At 42.3% G+C, this 27,629-nt stretch overlaps 1 long non-coding RNA gene across 2 annotated transcripts in view; it reads right to left on the reverse strand.

Annotated features, from left to right (window-relative positions):
* Window positions 1-27,629, reverse strand: part of LOC310758038 — a 154,547-nt gene that overhangs the window by 37,880 nt on the left and 89,038 nt on the right. For both annotated transcript variants that reach the window (XR_014545631.1, XR_014545632.1), the window contains exon 2: window positions 20,733-20,782. This is a non-coding gene — a long non-coding RNA (uncharacterized lncRNA). The remainder of the gene's footprint in view (window positions 1-20,732; window positions 20,783-27,629) is intronic.

The raw sequence follows: 27,629 nt of genomic DNA on the forward strand, positions 1-27,629 counted from the left end.
TAGAAATCAAACTCTGTGCATGTGCTACCCTTACAATGTTTTCTCAATGTACACCTTATGATGGAAGGGCACATTTGCATCTTTTAAAAAAATGAAATCATCGGCTGCATAGTGCTTATCCCGCCCATCCTGCAAGGAACTCTCAGAGTGGCGTCCATGGGTGTGTGGTTTTGTTTTGGATGTTATCCTCACCACAACCTGAGGCAGATTAGGCTGAGAGGTAACAATGAGCGCAATTTTTATCCCAGGCTGAGAGGAAACATGGGGAGCTTCCAGATGGGCGTGCAATATTGCAATGGGGTCACTGAGACAGCACAAGTGGGTCGTGTTGTGTGTGTGTGTGTGTGTGTGTGTGTGTGTGTGTGTGTTTTTAAGAAACAAAATTTACTGGATTGTCTTCAAAAGGGTAAATCTGGATTAAATGAGGGGGAAATGCAGGTTGGCACTTTGATGGCGACAACATTGCATGGACTCTGCAAAAAACTTGCATACATGGGCAGCACCCGTCTCACTATAAAGACCCCTCTGGAAGCTGTCTGTCTAATCCTGAGTCCACTCCTTCACACTGGCCTTCTGCAGCTGACAACAGGAGCCAGAAAAGGTAACTTCATCCTAGCTCTTCCCTCTGCACTTTTCGAATACTCCATTCCTTACATATATTTTGATTTGTTTGCTGAGCCTCTGGTCTTTTTCCACCATGTGGGACACTTCCTTAGTTAAGAACTTGTCCCTTTTCTCCCTCTACTGCTGGCTGCTGTTCATCTTCTTCCACTGGCTTCCCACATCAAGGGATGCAGAGAGAGACAGAGAGAGAATGTTTCACTTGAAGGGGCTTTAGACTGATGCATTACCAGCTAATTGCCTGGGTGAAGGAGGAGATGAAGGTCATGTCACATGCCGCTTCATTTACAATGCATAGACTCTCTCGCTTTCGCTATCTGCAAGGGTATTATACCCATTCTGCTTGAAAAACACCTACGATTAAGCTCCAGTGTGCCACCATGAAGAATGCCACCTTTCAATAAATTCATAATTATGTTTGCCTTTAAAAAATTCATGCCTATCAGAACCACCTGCCGAAGAACCAAAAACAACCATCTTCTTTATCTCCCTTCAACAAAGAACAAAAATATATCAAGCTTCTCTGCTGAAATTCTCCTGTCTCTATTTGTGAGTAAGTGGAGGGGAATTTATTGTTTGCTTGTTTAAATTTATTTTCTCATGAAGCTTAGCTGAATGGGTAAGTTCCTCATTATGCTTAAGAGCAAGGGAGGCTGGTTTGTAACAAAAAGTCAGAGTGGAACTGCAAGAGGTCCCCACCCTGCCAAGGCAACTTAACCACATCTTCTCACCACCCTGTCTGTTCTGCTTGCATTAGCTCCTCCTACCAGCCAAGATAAATAGATCCCTCCATATGCTTTCTTTTTTTCTAATGTAGGCAATTTCCCCTGATATACACATTGTTACAAGGAATTTTCCCTAAACGCAAGGCATTTTTGTATTCAGTTTCCAGTTATATGCTTCTTTGTGAATGCTTTCCTAATACACACATCTTGGTAGATATTTTTGTTCTGTAGAACTGCACTGTGAAATTTGGAGACGTGAAAATTTCAAGGGATCGATGCATATTCATTTGCATATGCAGAAGCAGATTTAGGGCAACACAATCGGTTCCACCACACTGGGTGCAGAACGGAAGGTAGAGAGGTGGTGGGGTGGGCACCAAATTCTGGCCTCACACAGGGCACTGCTGAATTCTGAAGAACCAATGTGAGCCCCTGGCATATGTTTTCAGGAAGTAAAAAATTAGGGAATTAATCAAAGAGCAACAATTTTGTGGGGGGGTGGGTGTTGCAGATTGGTTCCTTTTAACTTTGCTATAAACATACAAAGCATAATAGAAATTCTAGGCATGTGATGTTGGGTTTGGAGAGAGTTCTCCTGGCAAGACTTGGTGTGTGCTTTGCTTTCATGCAGAAGCATTAACAAATAGATCCATGCAGGCCTGTCTCTTTCCTTGTAATAGAGGTGGTTAAGCCAATTGCTTGTAAATGATTTCTTTTTTAAGGCAACCATTCACTAATCTCCATTTAAATTGCATGGTGGGATTTTAACGCTTATATCCTAAGTAAAGGGACGCGGGTGGCACTGTGGGTTAAACCACAGAGCCTAGGACTTGCCAATCAGAAGGTCGGCAGTTTGAATCCCCACGATGGGGTGAGCTCCCATTGTTTGGTCCCTGCTCCTGCCAACCTAGCAGTTCGAAAGCACGTCAAAGTGCAAGTAGATAAATAGGCACCACTCCAGCGGGAAGGTAAACAGTGTTTCCATGCGCTGCTCTGGTTCGCCAGAAGCGGTTTAGTCATGCTGGCCACATGACCCGGAAGCTGTATGCTGGCTCCCTTGGCCAATAAAGCGAGATGAGCACCGCAACCCCAGAGTTGTCCATGACTGGACCTAATGGTCCGGGGTCCCTTTACTATCCTAAGTAAGCTTTCACTGGTGGGAGAATCCCATTATGCCATCTCCATATTTCAGAGGGCCCCTTGAGCAAGGAACCCTCCATAGTCTTCCTTCCCCCAAACAATTTTCACCAGCTGCTGCTCTTCTTCCTCATCACTGCTGCTGCCTGCCTACTTCCCCGGCAGAGACCCAATGAGCAAGCAATCCATGGCATCTATTGCTCCTCTTTCTCACCATCACCATTGCCTGGGCCAGAGCAAGAAGCAGGTGAACAAGCAATCGGGTCACAATGGTGGATTGAAGCACCGGGTACACAGAATTTGTGCCCTTGGCAACCTACCAACTATCCTGACCATCATCGCCAGTTCTGGTGTCCAGTGAATGGAAATTCACTCCTGGGACACTCCACTGAGAAGCAAAGGGCGCTGACTGTCACTGATCTGTTCCTAAGGCTTGGTGGATCTTCCAGAGCAGAGCTGGGGAGTGGGAGGAAATCAGGAAGAAATACCATCCTGCCTATCCCCCAGCAAGGGCCTCCCAATTTGCAGAGGGCTACTTAGGACGCTGGTCTAAGTATTTTTTCTCTCTTCACATTATTTCCCCACTACCATCCTCCTCCTTTTTTTGCTTCAAACTCTTCAGCTGTAGACAACGGTCTACCCACCCCTGCTCGCTCCTTTTGATTCAGTGAGACTTTTTCTTTCAATAAGTTTCTTCAGCATTCTATCTGTTCCATTTCTACCTCTGAAAGTGAAGTGTCAGCTAATAACAGGTAGGACAGACCCCTGCAGGCAAGCTCGGTAAATATATATTATCCCTAATAAAGATGGAGAAATGATAAATGTGTCTCCGGAGAGGCTCAAGTGCCTGTTTCGCTAGATAAAATACAAGAAGGGATGGAGAGAAATGCAAGCCAACAAGAGGGACTTGTGTAGCTCTTTTGTTCCTTCAGAAACCTACCTAATGCTGGAACTGGGCTTACTTAGAAGCCAATTCCATTGTGATCAATGAAATTTATCTCTCCTGGAATATGTTTAGAACTGAGCTGTAACTCAGGAGAGTAGGGGAGAAATAGTGATGAAACACAGCAAGCCGCAATAAAAGTAAAGGACTGCTGGTATTTACCGGCTTGTGTTTCCTGTATCTTTGTAGTTTGAAAACTTACTAGTGGTGTTGCTAGCTTTCAGCACTGGAAGTGGTTCCCATATCCCCATCACCACCTCAAATACACAGGCATTTAGAAAATACCAAAGCATATTATATTATATTATATTATATTATATTATATTATATTATTAATTTTATTTTGTTTTATTGCAACTAAGTCAAAACTATTTGAATGTCCTCAAGGCCCATAAATAAATGTAAGCGGCTTTGTGTACTTGAGGAAAGTGCTCCCGCACTTTCAACAGGTATGTAAAACTGGGAATTTCCGCAGGTGTACCTGGAGTGCAAAGATCTCTTAAACTGTAGTTCGCTAGAGCTTCCAAGCCCTAACACAGTCATCCCCAAACTCGCCCCTCCAGCTGTTTTGGGACTACAACTCCCATCATCCCTAGCTAACAGGACCAGTGGTCAGGGATGATGGGAATTGTAGTCCCAAAACAGCTGGAGGGCCAAGTTTGGGGATGCCTGCCCTAACACTTAAAAGCTTTGGGAAACTACAGTTGCCAGAGAGCTCTCCATTGGGAGCTTGTTGTTGATAAGGTTTGTGGCTTAATGAAAGCTCCAGGAGCAGCCTTCTCCTTTGATAACATATATACCTCAATGCTGCTGAACTATAATACTAGAGAAAAGAAAGCATAGAATTGTAAAGATGGAAAGAGGGAAGCTGGTTGTGGGGAAGTTTAGAGACAGAGGAAGACTGAAAAAGTTCAGAGAAAAGCATGAACCCATTCAAAATAGAACTGGAAGAAGAAGAACATAAAATGAGCCTTCTGGATCAGGCCAATGGTCCGTCTAGTCCAGCATCCTGTTCTCACCGTGGCTGACCACATGCCTGCGGAAGCCTGCAACGTGAATGTGAATGCAACAGCTCTCTGCCCAGAAACTGTTATTCAAAGGCATAAGGTATATTTGCTCATCTTGAAATACAACAGAGCAGAGGCGGGGAACCGGTGACCCTCGAGATGTTGCTGCACCACAACTCCCATCATCCTTGCCCATTGGCCATGCTGGCTGGGGCTGGTCAGAGTCGAATAAGATCTAGCAGTGTTTCTCAACCTGTGGGTTCCCAGATGTTGCTGGACTACAACTCCCATCATTCCTAGCCAGCATGACCAGTGGTCAGGGATGATGGGAGTTGTAGTCCAACAACATCTGGGGACCCACAGGTTGAGAACCGCTGATCTAAAGGATGATAGGTTCCCACCACTGCAGTAGTATGATATTATTATTATTATTATTATTATTATTATTATTATTATTATTATTTTGATGATATAAGAAATAAAGAAATAAGCCCGGGGATGTATGCCTTAGAGTAGCCATTCTTCAAACCTTAGTTATTCCCAAGTTAAAAATTTCCTGAACTTGCAACGTGTCTCATGTAGTGGCATCTTAATGTAACCCTGCATAAAGAGCAGTCACGTCAATTGAAGCTTCCCACTGTCTGAAGATGCTGGGTGTCTGCCAGACGGTTTGGATGAATGCAACTGCATTCTAGTCAATGTTGCCATTAAATGTGCTTTTAGTGCACAGTTTGAAAGGGAGAAACAATGAGAAGCAGAAAAACAAAAATGCTGGAGTGTTTGTTTGTTTTTAGAGAAGCCAGCGTAAAGAAAAAGAAGAGAGATTAGGTCAACAGCCTTGGGGTTATCTGCTCAATAAATGCAATGCCATTCATGGCTACCTAGAGTTCTGCTGTTCAGTTGCATAAGAAATTAAAATGTCTACACGCCTGTGGTCTTCATATCCTCCCTGGTGGACATTTTGGATGGCATTTGCAGAATGGTTAAAGGATTTCTGCTCTAACAATGCAGCTGAATACAGAGGATTAGTTTCGCTGCATGAGGCTCTCAGAATCAGCCCTGGGGACATTGTCAGGGGGTTTCAGTGGGAGAGGATAACCACATCTCTGCAATTTAGCAGCTAAACTGTTCCTTCACAAAATGTACAGCTTGGCACTGTGGGGAGTCACAGGATATAACAAAAGCTTACATTAAGGAAGAGTCTAAATCCTATTTTCTAGGAAATTCTGGGGGATTTCCATGTGCAATCCTTTTCCGGGTAATCCTCCAGCAGAAGACTGTATTACAAGGCCAAAAAATAATAAGAATAAAAATCCCAAGCCACAAAGCCAAACTCCAGTGCAAGCAGAATTATGAAACATGAAAATGTGGAGCTGAAGAAAGTCTGATTTAAAACAAGGTTGATCGTCAAGAGTTTTACGTTTTCTCTGTAAAAGTTTGCAAGAGCACAAAGGGGTTGGGGAATGGGATTTATGAGGCAGTGATAGATAGTAAGATGAGAGTTGTGGGATCAAAGCAGGAGACAGGTGGCTACAAAGATTGGAAACACACTGCAGCCTCACCCTAAGTGCAGAGCCTTCAGCAGCTGCTGCCTTCACATTTTTAAAAGGTCTGTCTCACTGTGCCAAATTGTGATCTTGCTTGTTGTTAATAGCTTGAGTAAGTGGCAGAGACCACACAAAGCATGTGAGTGCATGGACTGTTTGAAAACACCTTACTCTGCAACCATAATTTTTGGAGGGGGAAAGGAGACCTCAGCCCTTTCAGGAAAGGATCTGTGGCTCTTCCCATTGGTTGAAGTGCACACTGTGCTTGCTTTCCTCAGCCAATACTAATCCTGATTAGCACTAGTGCTGGCATGTTGCCTAGCACTGCTGGGATGTCCCTTGTGGGCAGTGTGGGTACCCACCCACCCAGCCCATGGCTGGTACATTTTGAGGGACTAAATGGGTCTGATGGCAGTTTGAGGCCAACAACATCTGAAGGCCACGGGTTGCCACCTGGTGAAGAACATACTGAAATAGATGGGCTAGTAGTCTGCTTTGGCGTAATGCAGCTACTGATGTTTCTGTAACCTCCCTGCTTCCTTCTATATTTTCTTGCCAAAATAGGAGGTCATTGCTATGAGTATGGAAGCCATTTTATCCTAGTCCCCCTTCATCTGGGCTTCCACAGAAATGCATGTGAGAGACCTGCTTTTCTTACACATATTTCAGAGCCCTCTCCTAGGACAACTCCTTCATATGCACAACATTGAACAAGCTCTAAGAAAAAAAAATGTATAACTTGCTGCTAAAATGGAACACGCAGGATGAGACAGTTAAATCTGCCATGATTAAATGGGCACAAGATGTTGGTCATAACATTATGTTTGCTGACTGGGAACAGTTGTGGACCACAGGTATGAAATTCACGGCATGTAATGCCCTAAGAGAGAATATTATGAAAATGATATACAGGTGGTACATGACACCAGTCAAGCTTGCAAAAATCTATCATTTGCCCGATAATAAATGTTGGAAGTGTAAGGAAAATGAAGGAACATTCTTTCACCTTTGGTGGACGTGCCCAAAGATTAAGGCTTTCTGGGAGATGATTTATAACGAAATGAAAAAAATATTTAAATATACATTCCTTAAGAAGCCAGAGGCCTTTCTCTTGGGCATGGTCGGCCAATTGGTGCCAAAGAAGGACAGAACTTTCTTTATGTATGCAACAACAGCAGCAAGAATTCTCATCGCAAAGTATTGGAAGACACAAGAGCTACCCACCCTGGAAGAGTGGCAGATGAAGCTGATGGACTATATGGAATTGGTGGAAATGACTGGCAGAATCCGAGACCTGGGAGAAGAGTTGGTGGAAGAAGACTGGAAGAAATTTAAAGACTATCTTCAGAAATACTGTAAAATTAATGAATGTTAAAATTATGCTTGGATTGGTAATAAGTGGTAACTAGTGACAAAAGTTAATAAGATTATGTAAAAAATGTATTGATAAATGGTCGAAAATATCGAGGTATAATATGTTATGGTATAAAGTTAAAATATTTGAAAAAGGGTAAGAATTTGCAGAATTAAGTATGCAAATGGGAACACAAAAGGGGGGAGGTGTGAGGAGGTCAAGGATTTAAGCATATGAAATTGAGGATACTGAGAAAAATGGATTTGTTTTATTTCTTTTATCAAATTTCTTTTTTCTTAATTAGTTGTTTTTTGTGTATTTTTTGTGTTTTCTTTTTTGTAATGTTTATTTTTATCTGTGGTTTTTTTTTATTCTGTGAATTTTTATTTTTCTCTTTTGTAAAACTCCAATAAAAATTTATTTTAAAAAAAAACAAGCTCTAAGAAAAGACAGTGACCGAAAACTCCACTTTTAGTGAATGGATTTGCTAACTGCTTGCCATGGTTAATGCTACCTGCTCTGCATTGCATCTACAGGAGACGTGTGAAGAATCATTTCAACTACACACTAGAAGGGCAAGGGCCACAGCTCAGTGGTAGAGCAATCCTCTCTTAATCTTGGGGAGCCATTGCCATTCAGTGTGGATAACACTGCGCTAGATGGATAACACTGCGCTAGATGGACCTGGTATATGGCAGCTTAATATGTTCCTAATAGTTCATCTAGAGAGCATCTATTAAGCAAACTGGAGTACAACCTTTCACCCTCAAAGAGGTGTTGGAAATGGTCCAATAACAGTAACAAAGCGGGGGTGGGGGGAAGGTGATAAACATGTCCTGAAAGCAAACAGTAATGATGTTGTTCAGAGAAATGTTGAGGGAAAGAATTAATTTGGCTTTCAACAGAGCCATTGCCCCTCACCTAGTCTATCATCTTGTTATTTGCTTAATGCAACCATTCTTTTTCAGGGCCTCCAACACCAAACATAAATGATTCAAGAGAGCTACTTCTGCAATCAGTAAAAGTAACAATCATGAGAACAGTGAGAGTAATGAAAAGCTTATTGCTGGCCAATGAACACTTTTCTCTCTTTCTTTTTTTAACCAACGTCTGCAGAGCTGGTGGATGGAAGGAAAATTATTAGAACAAATCAAATAATCCCTTCCCAGTGAGAAATACTTTTGCCGAGACAGATCTGTTTGCAGTTATTAATTTCGTCTCCTTCAAAACACCTCAGTAGGGAACGGGGATAGACTTGAAATTGATTTTCCTCTAGTACTTTAGTTTCAGACTCTCACTGAAGTAAGGACATTAACGGGATATTAAATATATTAGCACGGGCAATAATTAAAGGAAAATCAGACAAAACACTGTTGGTATTTCTGAGGGTTGGTAAGATGGGACGTGCTGTTTACTCTAGTGAAACATCAGCATTTAGCCACTCTTCTGGGTTCCAGCATCAACTGAAAAACACTGACTCTCTTGGCTTATAAAATCTCTTGCCTTATAAAAGTTTACCTGCTACTTTGGGGGTTTTAGAAGTTTTTAATTTGAAGGAAAAAAAGCTTTAAGGATTTTAATCAATTTTTTTCTACATATGTATTGCACTGAGTAAGCTTACAATATATTTTTTTTAAAATGTGAGCTGTCTGGGCAGAGGCATAAAAGACCATATATGGAAAGGTGAAAGGAAGACAAGATACCAACAACAGAAGAATGGCAACTGAAAATGATGGACTATGCAGAAATGGCAAAACTTACGGAAAAGCTCAGAAACAGTGACATTGAGAAATTTAAAAAAGAATGGGAAGCATTTATTGTATATGTACAAAAATATTGTAAACAAGTAGAAACACTAGCAGGCTTTGACTAAACATTTGCAAGTAGTTAAACTGAGATAAAATTTATGGAAATGAATTTGAACTAAAATAGCAAAATATGAAGGCATGCAATTGGGATAAAACAATAAGGATAAGAAAAAGAGGTTTAAGTAAATTATGAAGAAAAGGTATATATTCAGTGAACCAGGAAAGGAAATGGAGGGAAGTCAGAAGGTTAAAGAGAGCCTCCACAAAGATCTTTTATTTTCTTTTTCTTTTTTCTTTTTTTCTTTTTTTCTTTCTCTTCTTTCTCTTTCTTTGCTTCTTTTTACTTTTATTTCACTTTTTATTTTATTTTTTATGTTGGATATTTTGTATCTTTAATTTTACTTGATGGAAAATCATTTTTGAAGTTGAAAATGTAAAACTAATAAAATTTATTTACCAAAAAAAAAAAAGACCATAGATTTTTTTCAACTTTGGGCTTATTTCACCTGTTAATCATGACCACCCATAGAAGTCTCCACATGTGCAGATGGATACCATTTTTATTTCTATGGGTATTCATCTATCCATGCAGTTCGCTTCAAACACCCACAAGGCTTGATGAAGAACAAGTCAGTCAACACACATATGTTCTGCTCAGCCATAGATTCAACATTAGAAGGGCCTGGCGTCCCTGATATCACAATCCGTAGAAGGAAGAATCAGTCCAGATGCAGATTTAAAGGTCACCTTCCATGGGGTGGGGTGGGGGGAAGAACTGTTCTCTCAAGTAGGTCATGGTGGGCTTGCAAAAACATCTGGCAGACACAGAGAAAGGTTTCAGGAGCAAGAGTCAAGAGATCTTGGTTACAAGCTTGCACTAAAATCCCTCGTATATATATGCAGAGAGGTCACTTGACTGAGCAATGTACAAATCTGGTGGGACTGAAAAGGCAAGAGATGACAAAGCTACTTAATGTTGTGTCACATCAAGATCTGGGGGGCATGAACTAAAATCTCTGGAAAGGTTACGTCTTGAAAGAGCCGGGCTGGAGTCAAGTGGAGGCAATGTCGGAAAACTGCCTCTCTGAAGCAGCAGCAGAAGGCATACAAGAATGCAGGTAAGAGGATAGATCCAATGAATAAAGACTTATCGAACAAATCCAGAAAAGGAAACAAAGAATTGCACTCTGCTCTTCTTAATATCTTCTTGAATGCTGCCACGATGTTGATGTGAAAGCTCCTCCTGTCATTTTCACTCAAGGCCTTACACTCCTACCTTGTCCCAGAATGCCTCATTGGCACCCTAACATCACTAAGGAGGCCACAAGTGCTTCGAGTCAACTCACTATTATCAACCCAAATATCAACTGAAGCAAAACAAACAAACAAACAAACCAAGGCAGAATGAGTGATAGGGATGAGCACTATCCTGAGTGATTGAGCAGAAAAAGGTGGTGGTGGACCTGACTGCCTTTGGGAAACTTCTGAGCCCCAGTTCCTGGTGCCATGCCTCATTGACTAGAACAGCACTGGCACTGGCTGAGTGGTTCTGGCAAGCAGAGAAAGGTTTCTGTCTTAATAGCCTCTCTTATTACCCTCCTGCCTGTAGTTGAGAAGACAAGAAGACTTGAAAAGCTTTGGAGCATTACTCAGCTGAAAACTGGGGAGGGTGAAGGGGGATATGCCTTCTTCTTTGGACATCTTGGGACTTGAGTAAAATCAGTTAAGGGTTACCTTGAGAGCACCCACTGTTCTGAGGGCAGTTTGTGAAGTCTTTTGTTTCCCCTGCTCAGTCGCCAGCTTCTTTTATTGAGCTATATAACACTGTGCTGCAGGAGCAGAGGGTGAAGGCACTCTTGTTCCCCTGTTCACCCTCTTCTCCTACAGTAGCGTGCTATATTGCTCAATTAAAGAAGCTGGTGACTGGAATGGGGGGAACAAAAGGCTTCATGAACTGGCCTCAGAGCATCATAAAACGACCACAGAGGACATCCTGATGGGAGCTGCACCTGAACCACACTGAGAAGATACCATTTCACATATGAGCCAAAGGGTATGCAGCCACAGAAGTGGCAGCCACAACCTGATGCTGTATGTTTTAGATTTCAGTGGCAACCACCATGGTCAATGGTCAGGGGTGATGGAAGCTGTAATCCAAAACATGTGGAGGGCACCAAGCTGGTGCCTGAGGAGTGAGCACAACTGTTCAAGAATATACCTGCTCTTCAGACACTGACTCAGTCCAAGCGGCTACAATGTACTACATACTGATTTGGTCTGCATTCCTCACTGTGATGGAGATGACCTTCTCATTTCTTCAGCCTGAACATTTCATTAGGCTTCAATCACTCCCTATGGGACAGCTGTTAGCAGTACTTGAAAGCAAATTGACAAAAAAACTTAATCAATTCCCCCTCCTGCCAGTACTCAGGGACTACATCCAAAAAAACAGGCTGATTTATGGCCAAGAAGTGATTTGTAAATATAATGTACTGACTGACCAGAAGTAAGACAAGAAGAAAGAGCGATAGACTGGCCAACTCTCTGAAAGTTAAAAGTCACTTTGGGACACAGATGCATAATAGTCAAATCCATCAGCTGTCTCCAGCTTCCATTTGGGTCTCACAATTACACCAAGTTAGTGGTGGCTCCCCACCATTTTGTTACATGGTCCCAGGACTGGCCCTACTATTAGTCAGAGTGAGGCAAGTACCTCAGGTTGTAGATGATGTGGGTGGGGGCAGTGAGTGGCAGTGAGATTTTGGAGGCCAAAGCTGTATAGAACATGTGGTCTGCTATGTACCCCTTCAACTAGCCAGCTAGCCTCCAGAGAAGACAGGTCATACCATACATTTAAAGCACATGGTATCTCCCAAAGATTTCTGGGAACTGTGGTTTGTTATGGATGCTGCAGACTTTAGCACTGTGAAGGATAAACTACAACACCCAGAATTAATGGGAGGATGGGAGAATCAATTGTTATAAAAGTGCATTAAATGTGCTTTCAATGTATGGTGTTGCATGTGAACACAGTCCTATCACCAGCTCTCAAATAAGTTTCAACTGATCAGCTTCTGATCAAAAGACTCCTGAGTCTTGTGCTCAAAACTAATCCTGCCTCCATAGCTCCTTCTTTATTGTGCCCTCAAACCCTGCACTGATTTTCAGTGGTGCTCTGCTCCTAGGAACTCCTACACTTGAACAAGAAACATAAGACTGAAGCCTGGCTTCAGAGTCCTCTTCTGGTGCAGAAGTGAGCAGCGCATGCAATATTGACCTTGAGATTGGCAGGCAGCACGGAACCTCAGCATAGATCACACCTGGCATGAATGTGAGGAACCTGGCCTGCCTGGGGTTGCTCAATAAAGCTGACCTGCACTTTAGGCTGCAGCGGCCAAACCACTCACTTCAGGTTCCCAGTGTTACTGCCATGTCTGGATTTGGGTATGACCATCCAGGGTCCCAGCCCTCTGACTCTTAATCTGAATGCTTTCTTTATGCCTTGGTACATTTTGCGAGCATTGCCACTTGTCCACAGTGAACTGAATGCTCTGACACATGGGCACATCATCTGGCAATCCGCATGGCACCACTTTCTCAGTGCAGAAAGGGGCAGGGTCAAAACTGTACAGATTACAGATATAAATTTGCTTGCAAGGATAAAATACAATAAACTGGGAAATATTATGTATCCATTTGGTGCAAGGTACGGAGACATAGACATCTGTATATTCTGTACAAAAGTCCCAGGAGGTGTCTGGTGGATGTTGTTTGTAATAAGCTGCATGCTCAAACATGGAAAGTGCATTAAGGTCCTCTGTCCATCGTTTGATTGCTGGAGGGGATTTATCTTTCCAGTGTTGGAGGGCAAAGTTTTTCACCGCTATGTGAGCCCTTATGACCCATTTTCAGTTACTCCATTCCCTTGATCATTTGGTTTACCTTTTTCTGAACCTTTCCAAGCCTACAATATCCTTTTCGAGGTGAGGTAGCCAGCATTCCAAGTGGGGATGCACTATAGATTTGTATCATGGCGTTATGATATCATCAGTTTTATTTTCATATTCCTCTCCTAATGATCCCTAGCATGGAATTGGCCTTTTTCAAAGCTGCAGCGCACTGGCTCAACATTGTCAGTGAGCTATCTACTACAATCCCACTGTCTTATTCCTTTTTGTTCTCTTCATTTGGACAAGATTTCTATTTTGTAAGGAAGCCTTCCTGCCTCTAATAGTTCAGCTTTTTCTTTAAAACAACAACAACTCCCAAGCATTTTGGAATGATCTGACTTTCTTGATTTTGACTTTTAACTTTGGTCTCTTCATTTGGGGCAGGTTTCCTCTTCTGAAATCAAATGGGACCATGTTGGATTTTTTTGCCCATTGGTCATTTACATGTACGGTATATTTAATTTCTTAGCACTATAGTCACTGCTCCCATTTGTCCTGGCAACACTTATGTCCTGCACCAGGCCCTGGGTGCCTCTCAAGATTATGGCTGGAGTCATTGCCCCTCTGATTGCTTCCATAGTCATTTAGGGTATTGTCAGGGAACTGCCATCGGAGCCAGAGGGAGAGGGAGGGCTCCAGAGGGATTCCGGAGAACATCCCGGGAGGGAGAGAAGCAGCACATCTTCTGGGGAAGGAAATCAGCGTAGCACCAGTGGAGAAGGGGGGCAGATGGGGGAATCGGCGAGGTGGCTCCATGACTCCTTGCCGGGGACCAGCGGGGAGAGCACGGGTCCTTCGCTGCCCACACCCTCCCTGCGCAGAAGGCTTCTGCGCAGGGAGAGTAGGCAGAGACTAGGCGTCAAAGAGCTTCTTTGCTGGAAGAAGTTCAAGAAACGCCCACTGACGGATTCTGCCAGCGATTGAGACAGCCACGGGTGAGTGGCTGTCCAGACAGAAAGGGTTCATTCAGGCAACCAGGCCAGGTGTGGCGCTGATTTACGCACGAGCAACCCCTAGAACCATTACAGGTATCTAGAAATTTTACCTCTTTCTCATGACTGCCAGTTTATTTGAGGGTAGTTGAAGTCACCCATTCCTGCAACATCTTCTCTTTGGGATGCTTCCTTGAATTCATTCTTCATCTCAAGATCTCCCTGAGCATTTTGAGTGGGGGGACAATAGCCTGTCCTCAGCACTAAATTATTATTGAAGTCTCATATTGCCACCTACAAGAATTATGTGGCAGAATCTGCCCTGCTCGGGATTTCTAGCATGATCTTAAAGGTAAAGGTAAAGGGACCCCTGACCATTAGGTCCAGTTGTGGCCGACTCTGGGGTTGCAGCGCTCATCTCGCTTTATTGGCCGAGGGAGCCGGCGTACAGCTTCCAGGTCATGTGGCCAGCATGACTAAGCCGCTTCTGGCGAACCAGAGTAGCATATGCTGTTTACCTTCCCACCAGAGCAGTACCTATTTATCTACTTGCACTTTTGACATGCTTTCGAACTGCTAGGTTGGCAGGAGCAGGGACTGAGCAACGGGAGCTCACCCCGTCGTGGGGATTCGAACCTCCGACCTTCTGATCGGCAAGCCCTAGGCTTTGTGGTTTACATGGGTTTTACTTACCCTCTCCTCGCACATCTGCTTAACTGGCCTTGGTGCTTCATCAGCTGGGGCACCCTGTATCATTCCCCACAAGGATCATTGGACTTCTGCTGACATGCACAGCATGTTTTGTGACTGGAAATATTCTATACATCATGGGGCATCGCAACAGGGGCAAGATGACCTGAATGCTTCTTCAAGACAAGTAGCACAACAGCACAGCAGTGATCACAAAACAACAACACCCTGGTGCCAGCCCCTCTGCCCATATGCACATGTGAGCTTCTGGAGATATTACCTTTTAATGAAAATAGTTTAAACCCGCTATGCCATCAAGCAGATGGGCCGTCATTCAAAGGGATGCGGCAGGCATGAGCTAGTCCTTAGGGGTCTGAACCTATTAAGGTCAGTGTTTTAAAAAGGCAATCAAGGAAGGAAGCTTGAATGATATTATGGCAGCAGTAAAGACTGGCCTGCTTCATCAGCGCTTTCTGGTTTCTTAAATAACCTCGATGGCAAAGAGACACAGAGAGTTTAGCTCTACTAAAATCAGAGGGGAATGTGGAGGTGGGGAGACAGACTGCTCAGGGTTGTTTAAAAAACATAGATGCAAAACAACTTTGGCATGCCAGGCAAATTGTAATTGTCTGCAGATGCATCCCTCTCCACTATTCTACTTTGCTGCTATAAATTTGTGCAACCCAAAATAGCGTCGCTGCTGCCTGGCTGATTCCAACACTTCAGTGCTGCAATCCCAGAGCAATGCCTTTCTCCATTAAGCAGGCCCATGTTACACTATATTGCTACAAATGAGTACAATTTGCCTGAGATGCAGATATTATTATTAATTGGGATTCTGCAAAGACCTTCATTTTTCTTGTATCATCAGACACATATGGTACTGAACCATATGCTCAGCACTGCTTTTTTTTTTTTTTTTTTTTTGCTAATGTTCTTTGATGAGCTTTGCCTTGCTGTCTGTTCCTTAGGATCTGATTCCCAAATTATTATTTTCTGAATCCATTTTGTGTGTGCCTTACTCAAACACTTGTATTCAAAAGCTTTCATTCTAGGCTAATACCCATTGGCTCATCCACATAGATGGCACTGGCATGGAAATAATCCAAAATAATCACAAGACCAAAGCAACTGTGGGATGCGGGTGGCGATGTGGTCTAAACCACTAAACCTCTTGGGTTTGCCGATCAGAAGGTTGGCAGTTCGAATCCCCACGACGGGATGAGCAGTTCAAAAGCACGTCAAAGTGCAAGTAGATAAATAGGTACTGCCCCGGCGGGAAGGTAAACAGCGTTTCCGTGCTCTCTTCTGGTTTCAGTGTTCCATTGCACCAGAAGCGGCTTAGTCATGCTGGCCACATGACCCAGAAAAACTGTCTGCTGGGCAGACAAATGCCGGCTCCCTCGGCCTGTAAAGCTAGATGAGCGCTGCAATCCCAGAGTCACCTGCAACTGGGCTTAACTGTCAGGGGTCCTTTACCTTTCAAGGCAACCGTGCAGAAAACCTGTGATGTAAAGGACATTTCCAGCCACAGGTTCCCTAGTGGAGGTTTGTCACAAGAGCAATCTAGTCCTTTCCCTGCAACCTGCACATCATTCTGGAGGTTCTCTTGCCTTCCTGAGCCAATTAGGTGGTATTGAGGGAGAGAAGGAAGAGCCCCGTTGTGCTAGTTGAATCCAACCCCATATCTAGGCTTTAGGAAAATATATTTCTCAGCAACAGAACAAGAGAGGGGGAGGGAGTCAAGAACTGATTTAAAGCCAGTTTGTTCCAGATATGCAAAGAATTAACTGGAAACTTTTGGCACTTCCAACTAGTATTGATTTTAAATATGAGTGTCAAATACAGGCAACCACAAATTGCTGCTGAATATCAATGTTAACAAAACAGAAATAGCAAACTTATAAAAATGTAATGGCAAATGGTATAATATATGGAATGTTAAATATTTAGTTAATTTATATATTTCTTCATATTTCAACAGAATAGCCATGTGATTTACATAGCCAAATGATAATAATAATAATAATAATAATAATAATAATAATAATAATAATAACAACAACAACAACATATTTATACCCCGCTCATCTGGCTGGGTTTCCCCAGCCACTCTGGGCGGCTCACAACAGAATATTAAAAATAGAATCAAACATTAAAAACTTCCCTATACCCTTTAAAATGCTAATAAAGGGTTGCATCAAACAAAGTTATCCTGTAAGCACAAGGACTTCTGTTTGCATTACAAAACTACTTCTTGCTCTCTCCATGTGGCCCCCAAGTTCTCCCAAATCTTTCCCAGGGGGTTGGAGGGGGCCCCAGAACAGACTGAGGGACAGGGGGAGGGCAAGAAGATGAAGTTCTATTGTACAAGTGAAAGTCCTTGTGGGATGGTCTCACTGGATAAAGCCCAGTTTTTAAGTACTGTAACAATAAATATATCTAAGCATGCCTACATGTAAAACAACTAAGAATCATAAAATCAAAACAAATAGAAAACACCAATGTACATCAACATAACAGTAGATATTCAGTGCTATTGTCAGATACCATGCACTGTTAGATTCCAGAGTATAATATTAATAATATGTATAATTATTATTAATAAAAATTTATTATTTATGCCCTGCCCATCTGGCTGGGTTTCGCCAGCCATTCTGGGTGACTCCCAACAGAAATAATAATAATAATAAAGCTATAAAACATCAGACATTAAAAACTTCCCTAAACAGGGGGAATATATTCTACATTCATATTTGAAGAAGATAATTTTTAATAGGATGTATGTGTTCAAAACTGAAGAATCTTCATTGTACTTTAAGCTATTTCCACATGGAATATTGGACCACTTTAGCACGCTAAGCATCCAAATGCACACCAGTAGTCTAGTGTGGAAGGAGTTGCATTCTGGCAACAAAGAGAATAGTTCATGCTTCCACTGCACCTCACTTTGAAATGTTATGTGCATTTACTAGATCCACATTTCACCACACCAAAAGAAGATTTCGCAGGAGAACAAGGAATCGCAAAAGATAGGAATTTCTAAAGTAGGTATGGGAAACCTGAAGCTTTCCAGATGTGATTAGACTACAACTCCCATCATCCCTGACCGTTGGTCATGCTGGTGGAGAATGATGGGAGTTGGGAGTCCCACCCTGATCCAAAAATGTAACTTCCTTTTAAATAAATATAGTAGTATAAAAGTGGCTTACTGTAAATGCAAACTAGGCCCCTTTCCAAACCAATGTAAGTGTCATTACAGTAAATGAGAATCAATCTGGCTCATTTTAAGCCCCCCTCCCACCAAGAATACTGTTAAGTTTGACCCTTTGCACAATATTAGCAATAAAGTTCCATCCAATATTCTCCACGATAGGTGACTGCTTTGTGTTTGAATTACAGCAGGGTTGGGGAAGTTTCTTACAGTGTCAGCACAAATGTGAAATGTACTCTAACCCTGGCTTGTGAAGCAACTCTTTTTTAAAAAAATGAAATGAAACATGGTGCAAGTATATCCAGAATTAAAATAGAAGATTAGCAATGGAGCTACAGCAACAGTTACTCAGAATAAGGCAGCCAAATTGCTCTTGGGAAAGTGTGGGTCTTTCTGACATCACCTCTGTAGAATGGGAGCCACTGCAATGTGCTAACATTCCTCCTGGAAGCTGGAGCAACGCTGACATTGTGCAAGAGTCTTCCGTGGTCTTCCAGGATACCACATCTGTTTATTTTTGCCTTCATTTTCTTTCCACTCTCCCTGTCTACATTTCTACAAGTCTAAACTTACTGGCTGAAGTTCAGACAATATAGAAAGAGACAAGAAAATAGATACAAGCGCTGTGTCATCACTCTTTTAACGTCACGCACAGTCAGCCACTGGAAGGGTGGGGGGAATGTTTTATGGGAACTTGAGAAAAGTTCAAGCTGCTGTCTGGTTCATCTGTTTCCCAAAACTATTCTTCCAGACCAGCGATATTCCGGACAGGGTTTCTCTGCTCCATGCAATATGATGCTCAGCAGCACGTATGTGTAAAAACTAGGTCAATTGCAGTTCCACTTACTATAACCCAGGGGTGGACAATCAACCTATTTGCATTCTGTGTCAGTTTCAAATACTTTCAATCATAAGTCCCTTCCATCCCATTTTCTGCAAATTTCTTTTTAAATCACACACACACACAAATCAGACTTTGTACACCCTGTCTCTTAAAATGTTGCTCCTCTAAAATATGCATTTTGTATGCATTTTCCACATAAATATGCATATTCATATGCCTTTTAAAAAAAACAGCATTGAAACTTTCAGAGAAAAGTGCAATCAAGTTTGTTTACTGCACTCCAAATTGATTATAAGTCTGGCAAGTGTGAATTAGGTTGGTTCGCTAAGTTTTGTGTCCCATTTTCAGCCTTTTCTGGTAATTGGTGTGCATTGAGGCTGTATGCATGTGTGCCAATTTCATTCAGCTTCCTAATGGTTGTAGAAGAACTTCACAAAAATTGCTATTTCTGTCAGTGAGATAGAGAAAAGCCCAAGTGCCTTTGTAGATATAGATAGTTGATTCTTGATATCAGTACACTTAGAAGAAGCCACCACTCACCACCCACCCCAGAATCAGGGGGACCAGAAATCAACCCTTCAAAAAAGCATGGTGAGACTATTTTAGCATCTGCCATTCCAAGATATGGGTAAGCAATGGAGGGTATGGCTATAACAGATGTCATGTAACGGATGCTTATTTAGAAACATTTCTGTAGTAATAGTAGTAGTTGTAGTAGTAATAAAAGTAGTCTTGCTTAGTCATTAAAAAAGAAGCAAAGTTTCATATGCACAGCTTAAAAACTAACAAATTCATTGCAGCCGAGATCATTGTGTGAGCAAGAGCCTACTTCATGACATTACTCTATTCTGAACTTAAAAATGGTAAGCGTAATGCTGGCTGTCAAAAAAAGAGGTTCAAGGCAAATTTTTAAAAATGTATTATAAACACCGACAACTGGGAAACACTGGCCTGCAAGCACTCTATTTGGAGAACAGCCTTTACCAAAGGTGTCATGGGTTTTGAAGATGTTTGAACTCAGGACGAAAGAGAGAAATGTGCTAAGAGGAAGGCACGCTTGGCAAACCCTCACCATGATCAACTCCCACTCGGAAACCTATGTCCCCAATGTGGAAGGATGTGTGGATCCAGAATTGGCCTCCACAGTCACTTATGGACTCACTTTAAAAACCATGTTTATGGAAAACAATCTTACTTGGCTACGAGTGATTGTCAAAGAAGAAGGCGGCTTCATGACATTAAACCAGGTGTGGAGAACCTTTGTCCCTCCAGATGTTGCTGAACAACAACACTCTTCATGCCTGGCCTGCTGAGGGGATTATAGTACAACAACATCTAGATGGTCAAAGGTTCTCCACACCTGCATTAAACATTCAGATTCTCCTCTGTGCTACTAGAGTACTAGAGCACAACCAGTTGTGCTAAGGCATAATGAAGGGTTTTCAGGAATACATCATTTCTATCCAAGAAGGAATTCCCAGGCCTCTAAAATCTTTGATTACTAACCTTTAAAAGGTTGGGTTTTTAAAAAAAAGAAAAAAGAAAAAGCCAGGGGAAATGATGAATGTTAATGTAATAACTAAAGGAAAACATCTCGCCTTCAACTGCTCTTTGAATGAATCAATATTTGCTTAAGAAAAGTGTGATTAGATTATGCAATAAATCTCCCCTTTTCCAGATGAAAGAACAAATGCTACATTTGACATATTTGTTCAACATGCCTCTTGGGTTAATTTATCAATATGTGATAAAAATTGATTTGGGGATATCTGTGAGGTTGTGCTGCATTGGGGAATGCTTCATAGAACAGCAGAGTGAAAGGGGAACCTACAAAGTTACTTGCAATAAAACAGGAACTTCCTTCCCATTTAACTCATATAATCCAGAGGAAGAGGAAGATACAGCCACATAAAAACATATGAAAGCAGAGAATGGCATGGAGCTTTGTTTATATACTGACCTGAGAAGAGTTGCACATCACAGAGAATGGTAGAGTTGTCAGATGACATTCTGTGGACCGAAAAATGAGATGATCCAAATTATGACAAATAACAAGCAGAAAATATGGAGTAATAAACAACATAATGACAGATATGTCTGCGGAACAGGTAATGGGCTAGTTTATTTGGGCAAGTAGGCTGTACTACATTTTAAAGTTAAGGCAAGAGAAGGTACTCTTTTCCTCATTATTTTGCTTTATATGAACCATTGCATACTTCTGAACTAGAGACGGAAAACAAAACAAAAACAATGCCGGTTGTAGACTATGTATATTGACCAGAAAATGTGCATATTGCCCAAAGAAGATGTGCATATTCCCCAAAGCCTGTTAGGGATTATGCATAATGGCCAGAGAATGAACAAAATACAGCTGAGATATGCACATTCTTCAACACTTACAGGGATTGTGCATATTGGGCAGAGAATGTACACAATTCATTCAGTATACACACATTCCCTAAGGTAGTTAGGAGTATCAATATGGAGCCTTGGGATACATTCTTTAACAGATGTGGGGAAGGAAAATAGTCATTGAGCAAGCTTCTTCACTCAGTATAATTCCATCTTACAATTTCATCTTACAATACAACTATTAACAGAGTCACCCTTGAGGGGGATGCATAGGTATGACTGTCCCTGGCCCCAAGCTTTGTGGGGTCCTTTGCTTTGTGAGACACATTTTGGGAAGGCATGCCTGGGCACTTGTGGGAATGGCCAGCAGCCCCTCTGCCTGCCTGGCCCTGCTGCCTCATGCTCACCCACTGAGGCTCTCCAACTTCTCCCTTTCTAGAGCAATGTCCCCATGGCGCTGCTGCCACTAAAGCCGTGGCAAAAAAGTAAGCCAAGGAGGAGGAGGAAGGGCAACTGCCATCACCATTGCCATGAAGAGATAATGGGGGGCACACTGTGTGATTTGCTCTGGGCCTCACATACACACCCCAGGAGGAGCCCAATTTAGGTCAGAGGTTGGCAAGCGCATGGACCAAGAGCTGTGTCCAGAAGGCTACATTGTTTTGCTTATGCAAAATGCATTTCCTGCTTTTCTCCTCCAAAAAGGAGTCCCTCAGAGATGCTTTCCAAATATCAAAACAAGCATCTCAACAATGACTCGTCATTAAAACACAATTACCAGACTCAAAGCAAGAGCAAAATTCCACTCTGTGCTAAGAGAAGCAGCAAAGAACTTGTTGAGATCGTCTTTCATTAACCTTATGGCTGAGAGTCAGAAAGGAAATATATAAAATACATTCCTCGTACTAATCAGGATCTGTCTCTGGCCTCTTCAAATCCCTGCTTATTCTCACCACTGAAGGGACGAGACAATGTCTAGGTATCAGTGCCAGGTATCTGATGTGAATTCTACAGACAATCCCTTCCTGATTAACTCAGGCATTGGAGAAGCTATCCCAGCATTCACTCTGTCTTGTCATTGTCCTGTCTCTTCATTGAATCCCCTCCCCCCCTTTCTCCATCACAAAGATGGACGCTCTGCAGTGGGCCACTTCCCTGTTTGGCGGGGAGGCTGGCTGCCGTCCTACCTGCCGGTCACTGCTGGCAGAATAAAAAAAATGCTGCTGAAAGTGGCAAAGATTATGCAACAGATTATGCATCAGAGAAAGAATGTGTTCCCTCATCTCTCTACCAAATCCCCATTCATCACAGTGACTCAGAGCAGCTCCCCCAGCAGGGACAAATTCAGACACCCAGTGCACTTTCTGACGAATTTCTCTGCAATAATAGATGGGATTCAGTTCTGAGACATTGCAGCTCAATGGCAATACAATACCCCTTTGCCGTCTCATAACAATTAGTTCTGGGACCCAATCATAATCTAATTTTCATAGGATGATTTCCCTTCTGCCATAAAAGGGAAGAAGCAACCTTGGCAGCTCCATCCCCTGTTTTCCTCCTGCTTTTTTATGTTGTTTTATTTGCTTCCTCTAACCTTTCTAGATGTGATAAATCATGGAAATTTAATTTGGAGATCATATCCCTGGCTGTGAAAACAGACAAGGTTAGCCCTCCACTTGTTCTCCCCCTCCTCACTAATCATGTAACAGTCCTGCCTTCCAATTTGGCTGAAACTTTTTGCAGTCAAACGGTGCCAATTTCAGTTCCATGAGGTGCTCGGGTCTCTTCTCTGAATGCTTACAAATGGCACACTGGCCTTTGGCCAAACCTCTCTCGCTGCTGTGTGAGGGTAATCAGACATAATCCATGTGCTCTCCTAAGCCCCTGTGTTGCAACTGGAACCACTTTGGGGACTCCCAACCCTAGGAAACGCCAGAGTCAAAAGGTCAGGAGTCTGGTGCCCTCCCAATTTTTTGGAATCTACAGATCCCATCACCCACAGCCAGCACAGCTGACTCACTGCCTACCTGGAGCACACTGAGACCACAGCTGTGCTACGCTCTTGCTTCTTTTTCTTACCATCAGTCATGCCACCAGCACACCAGACAATAAAAAACCTGAAACAACTCTAACCCATCACTTCATCTACCTGCTGGGTGAAATTCACTGGAGACCCTCAAGAATGGTTGCCATCAAAGGAAAGCAGCTGGTTGCAACAAATACAGTTCAGTGGTACCTCGGATTAAGTAGTTAATTCGTTCCGGAGGTCCATACTTAACCTGAAACTGTTCTTAACCTGAAGCACCACTTTAGCTAATGGGGCCTCCTGCTGCTGCCACACCGCCGGAGCACGATTTCTGTTCTCATCCTGAGGTAAAGTTCTTAACCTGAAGCACTATTTCTGGGTTAGCAGAGTCTGTAACCTGAAGCATATGTAACCTGAAGCCTATGTAACCCGAGGTACCACTGTACTTCATGATGGTTAACCTCATTCCTAGCATTATTTAGTAGTGCTGTGTACCAGATTTGACTGAATCCTGAGTTGAACCAGGCCAAATAGTCTTATTCCTGCCATCCACTGCTCCCTCCCAAACATATACTTAATTAGGATGGGAGCTCCCTGGGTTGACCCAGCTTGGACTGGCCCTGAGTTGACCTCATATGAGGGCCTGAGTGGTCCCTGAGTCAGGTCAGGAGGGCTATACACAACCCTATTATTTAGTAAGAGTAATCACAGAGCCAGAGACTAAGACATAATGTTATGTGTTTCCTATTCGATTTCTGCTAATGGGTTGCCCTGAGGCAATACCTGGTCATAGCTTGGATGTGAAAGAGGAGGGTGGATAGCTATTGATGTGGTGGGGATGTGTCTCTATGAGAGGTAAGATGGTCCAAGGAGGCCTAGAAGATTGTCAAAAGTGTGACTCATCCTTATTCACCCCTCTCTTAACCAAGGGGAAGAGGAAGGTAGATGTGAGTGGAGAACAGTAGGCACAGCAAATGTATTCATCCTATTTGCACATTTCCTCTAGTGAAGATTAACCTTTCAAAGGTTACATTTTTTTACAACTATATACTGTACTATAGTGTATTGATTAGTATATCCAACACCCTGAACATAAACTCCATCCTTTCAGCCCGTTATTGAATTAGAGGAAATGCAGAGAAACTTAGAACACAGGGTTATATACACACACACACACACACACACACACACACACACACACATATATCTGTAGTTTTTACATACAGTTCCAAAAGAATAAATAAAAATTAAAAGGGGGGGGAATGAAAACAAAACCACAACCAAACAGGGACACAACACAAGACATCTAGAGACTTCCTTTCCTCTCCTTCTTTGGTGTCCTTTCTTTTCCCTCTCTCCCACATATTCTAAGTTACCAGAAACTTAGAACACAGTTGTAAATCTGTGCATATAAGGCATTTAAAGCTGAACCCAACTGAAGCATGAATTTCACCTAAAGAAAATCCCAACACTCCATAAAATACACATACATTTGGTGACTGATTGAGGGAGAGGCAGAAAGTAAAGCACAACAATGTTTGTCCAGAGAAAGGACAGGAGGCATCACTCTCACTCTGATTTGGCTTCATGATGTCATCACACAGCCAAATCTGATTGACTGTTGATAATATGATGTGACCACATGGCTTGAATTTCCACGAGAGGAATCGTTATTAAAAATTAAATGCAGAAAAGGTTCAGATAAAGAAAAGCAATTGTGAACAGGAAGTTGACAGCAAATGACAAAGATAATCAGGTATGGTTGAAATCCCACCCCCCAAAAAACCAACTCTCTCTCTCTCTCTCTCTCTCACACACACACACACACACAATTTCCAAAAATTGGGCTTAGTCCAATTGAGGATTTTTGTTCTAGCTCCAGTGAGCTAGCTTTTCTTCTTGCATTCCACCTATCTGGCTCCCAAACAGAAAGTCATATAAAGTGTGACAGGTGATTGACAGCTATAGTCACATATTTATAGATCCAGCTACAGCCTTTGTCTCTTGAGAGAACACCCTGAATGGCTTTCTAGAGGGATTGGTCAGAGCTGTTCAGAATAGATGAGCTGGTTGAGTCGAACACTTACTTTGAATTTACATTTACCTCTTCCCATCCCCCGATAATCCGCTAAAGGCGTATTACAAACTTTATTTTTAAAGAATCAAAATTGCATATTCTTAGGAACAGAACTGCAGAGTAGCTGAACGGCATCCATTTCAATCCCTTGAGGCGAGATCTTCTCTAACAGCAACAAAAAACATACAAAAAGTCCAAACAAATGAGTCCATATCGGCAAGAGTACTATATACTAGGCTGCAAGCAAACAGCAGGAACAAGGAAAACCCATCTGCCAGAGCTGCCTGAGGAGTAAAAAATGAAATGCATTTAGTGAAACAAATCCAGATGTCTCTGGCTTCATGCTACAGGGGAACAGGGAGGAGGTGACCACTTCCAGGAACACTTCCCAAACTCATGCCTTGAGCTTTGAGGCACCAGGCTAAGACATACATCTTTGCCCAGGCTTTTGGTCTTTAACTCGGATCATATGGTGGCATGATTCATGGCCTGTTTCTACTCTTCACCTTCTAGTAGGGTGGGGTAGGATTTGTCCATTTTAGTTGTCTCACTGGATGGAGAAAAAGATGACTGTAGACTTTTTAAATAGTAGGTGATGAATAAATATTACCGTATTGGCCCAAATATAAGCCGTACCCGCAAATAAGCCACACCTTTAAAATTCAAGGGGGGGGAGAGGAAAAAAAAGACAATACCTGAATATAAGCCTCTCCCTTAAAATTGTGTTTTATGCTGGTGCTGGTGGTCCTAGGAGCCATACGCTGGCATGGCGCCTGCCATCTTGCCTCACCGGAAGTCCCGTAAAAGCCAATTTTTGTAAGGTCGTGACTTTGTAAAGCCGCACTTTAAGTTTTCACAGTCATAATTGGGGGGGGGGGGGAGTGTGGCCTATATTCAGGCCAATACAGTATGTATTAGTTAGTTAGTTAGTTAGTTAGTTAGTTAGTTATCATCATCATCATCATCATCATCATCATCATCATTATTAAGTCATCATCTGGGAGAATACTGGTTCCCTGTGTAAAATAGGATGAGCTATACCAAAGCAGAGTCCATGAATGAAGCTTTCAAAAAAGGAATATTTTCCAAGTCAGAGGTGAGCATACTTCAGATCCCTGTGGGATCTACTTTATTTTTAAGAACCACCAATGGAATCCAAGTATGGAATAATGATGCTGGAGTATATACCATGAAATTCAGCACTTTTGGACACATGTTCAGCCTAAGATTTTGTTTTCCATACCAGAAATGAGCTCACAGTCCTTTTACACAAAACATCCCTGATTCCAGCAACCTAAGCAGGGAGGAGATGAGATCCTTTTTTATTGCTAATGTGAAAAGTATTGGCAGTCAGGAACAACTGTGGACCTACTGCAAATCATCCAGAGCTCCTGTCTTTTGCCCACCTCTGTTGTAAGGAGCACAAAAATCATGTTTTTAGGAGTGGAGGAGGGGGAGAGATTCAAGGGAAAACAAAAATGATTTGATATATTTAATTAGGGTTAAAGCCAATTAGATGATTAGTTGATTAACACAATATTAGGGTTGCAACAATTAGTTGATCATCATTATATCCATCAGCTACCAATTTGTTGAGTACGATATTCCCAAACTCAATCTTCTGTATGTTTTCTCTGCTGAGTTTGGTGGTACTTACTCCCATGTAAGCACAAGCAAAAACAGCAAGCCCATTTGGAACTATGGAGTGGCAATTTATTTGTTAAATTTCCGAGCTGCTTAATAATCAGCACAGCTTACAGAAAAAGGAATAATAAAACGTAAAGGTAATTTTAAAAATGAAAGGTGCACTTGCTATCACTATGGAGGCTATTTGCATTCTGGTATGTTATCATAGTCTGGACTGAAAATCAAAGCATTAAAGATGGGCCTTGCTTCTGAAAAGAGATGGTAGCTTTTTGATTGTTATTTTGTTTTTGTTTTTGTTTATATAAAGGTTTTCTTAAGATGTCAACTTATTTGAATTTTAACTTATCGATCCATTAAAAAGCAGATCAACTAAATCTAAGCTTAATCAGCAGCAGGGGTAAGGGAGTTTTTCAACCCAAAGGCTGCATTCTGACATAATCTTCTGGGGGTTCCACGCCAGTGGCTGTAAAAGTGACAAAGGTGACTTTTGCCTTTGTACAGCTGGCTACATTCCAATAATGCAAAGGGCAGAGGTTTCTTCACAAACACAAACACTTCTGTCCATCCTTTATCCAGGCAAGCAAGAGGAATTCTATCACAATTCAAGACCACTTTCCAGCTAGACAAAAGGATTCAAGGAGTATGGCCAGTGAGGGGCTTGGTCTGGGGACAGGAGGCGTGGCCTAAGGAGGGTACTTTGCCTGGCAACAAATCAGTGTTCGGCTCCCCGCCTTGTGTTTCCCAAACCCTGTTTA

Source organism: Podarcis filfolensis (assembly GCF_964270895.1).
Source record: "Podarcis filfolensis genome assembly, chromosome: 2".
Classification (NCBI taxonomy): domain Eukaryota; kingdom Metazoa; phylum Chordata; class Lepidosauria; order Squamata; family Lacertidae; genus Podarcis; species Podarcis filfolensis.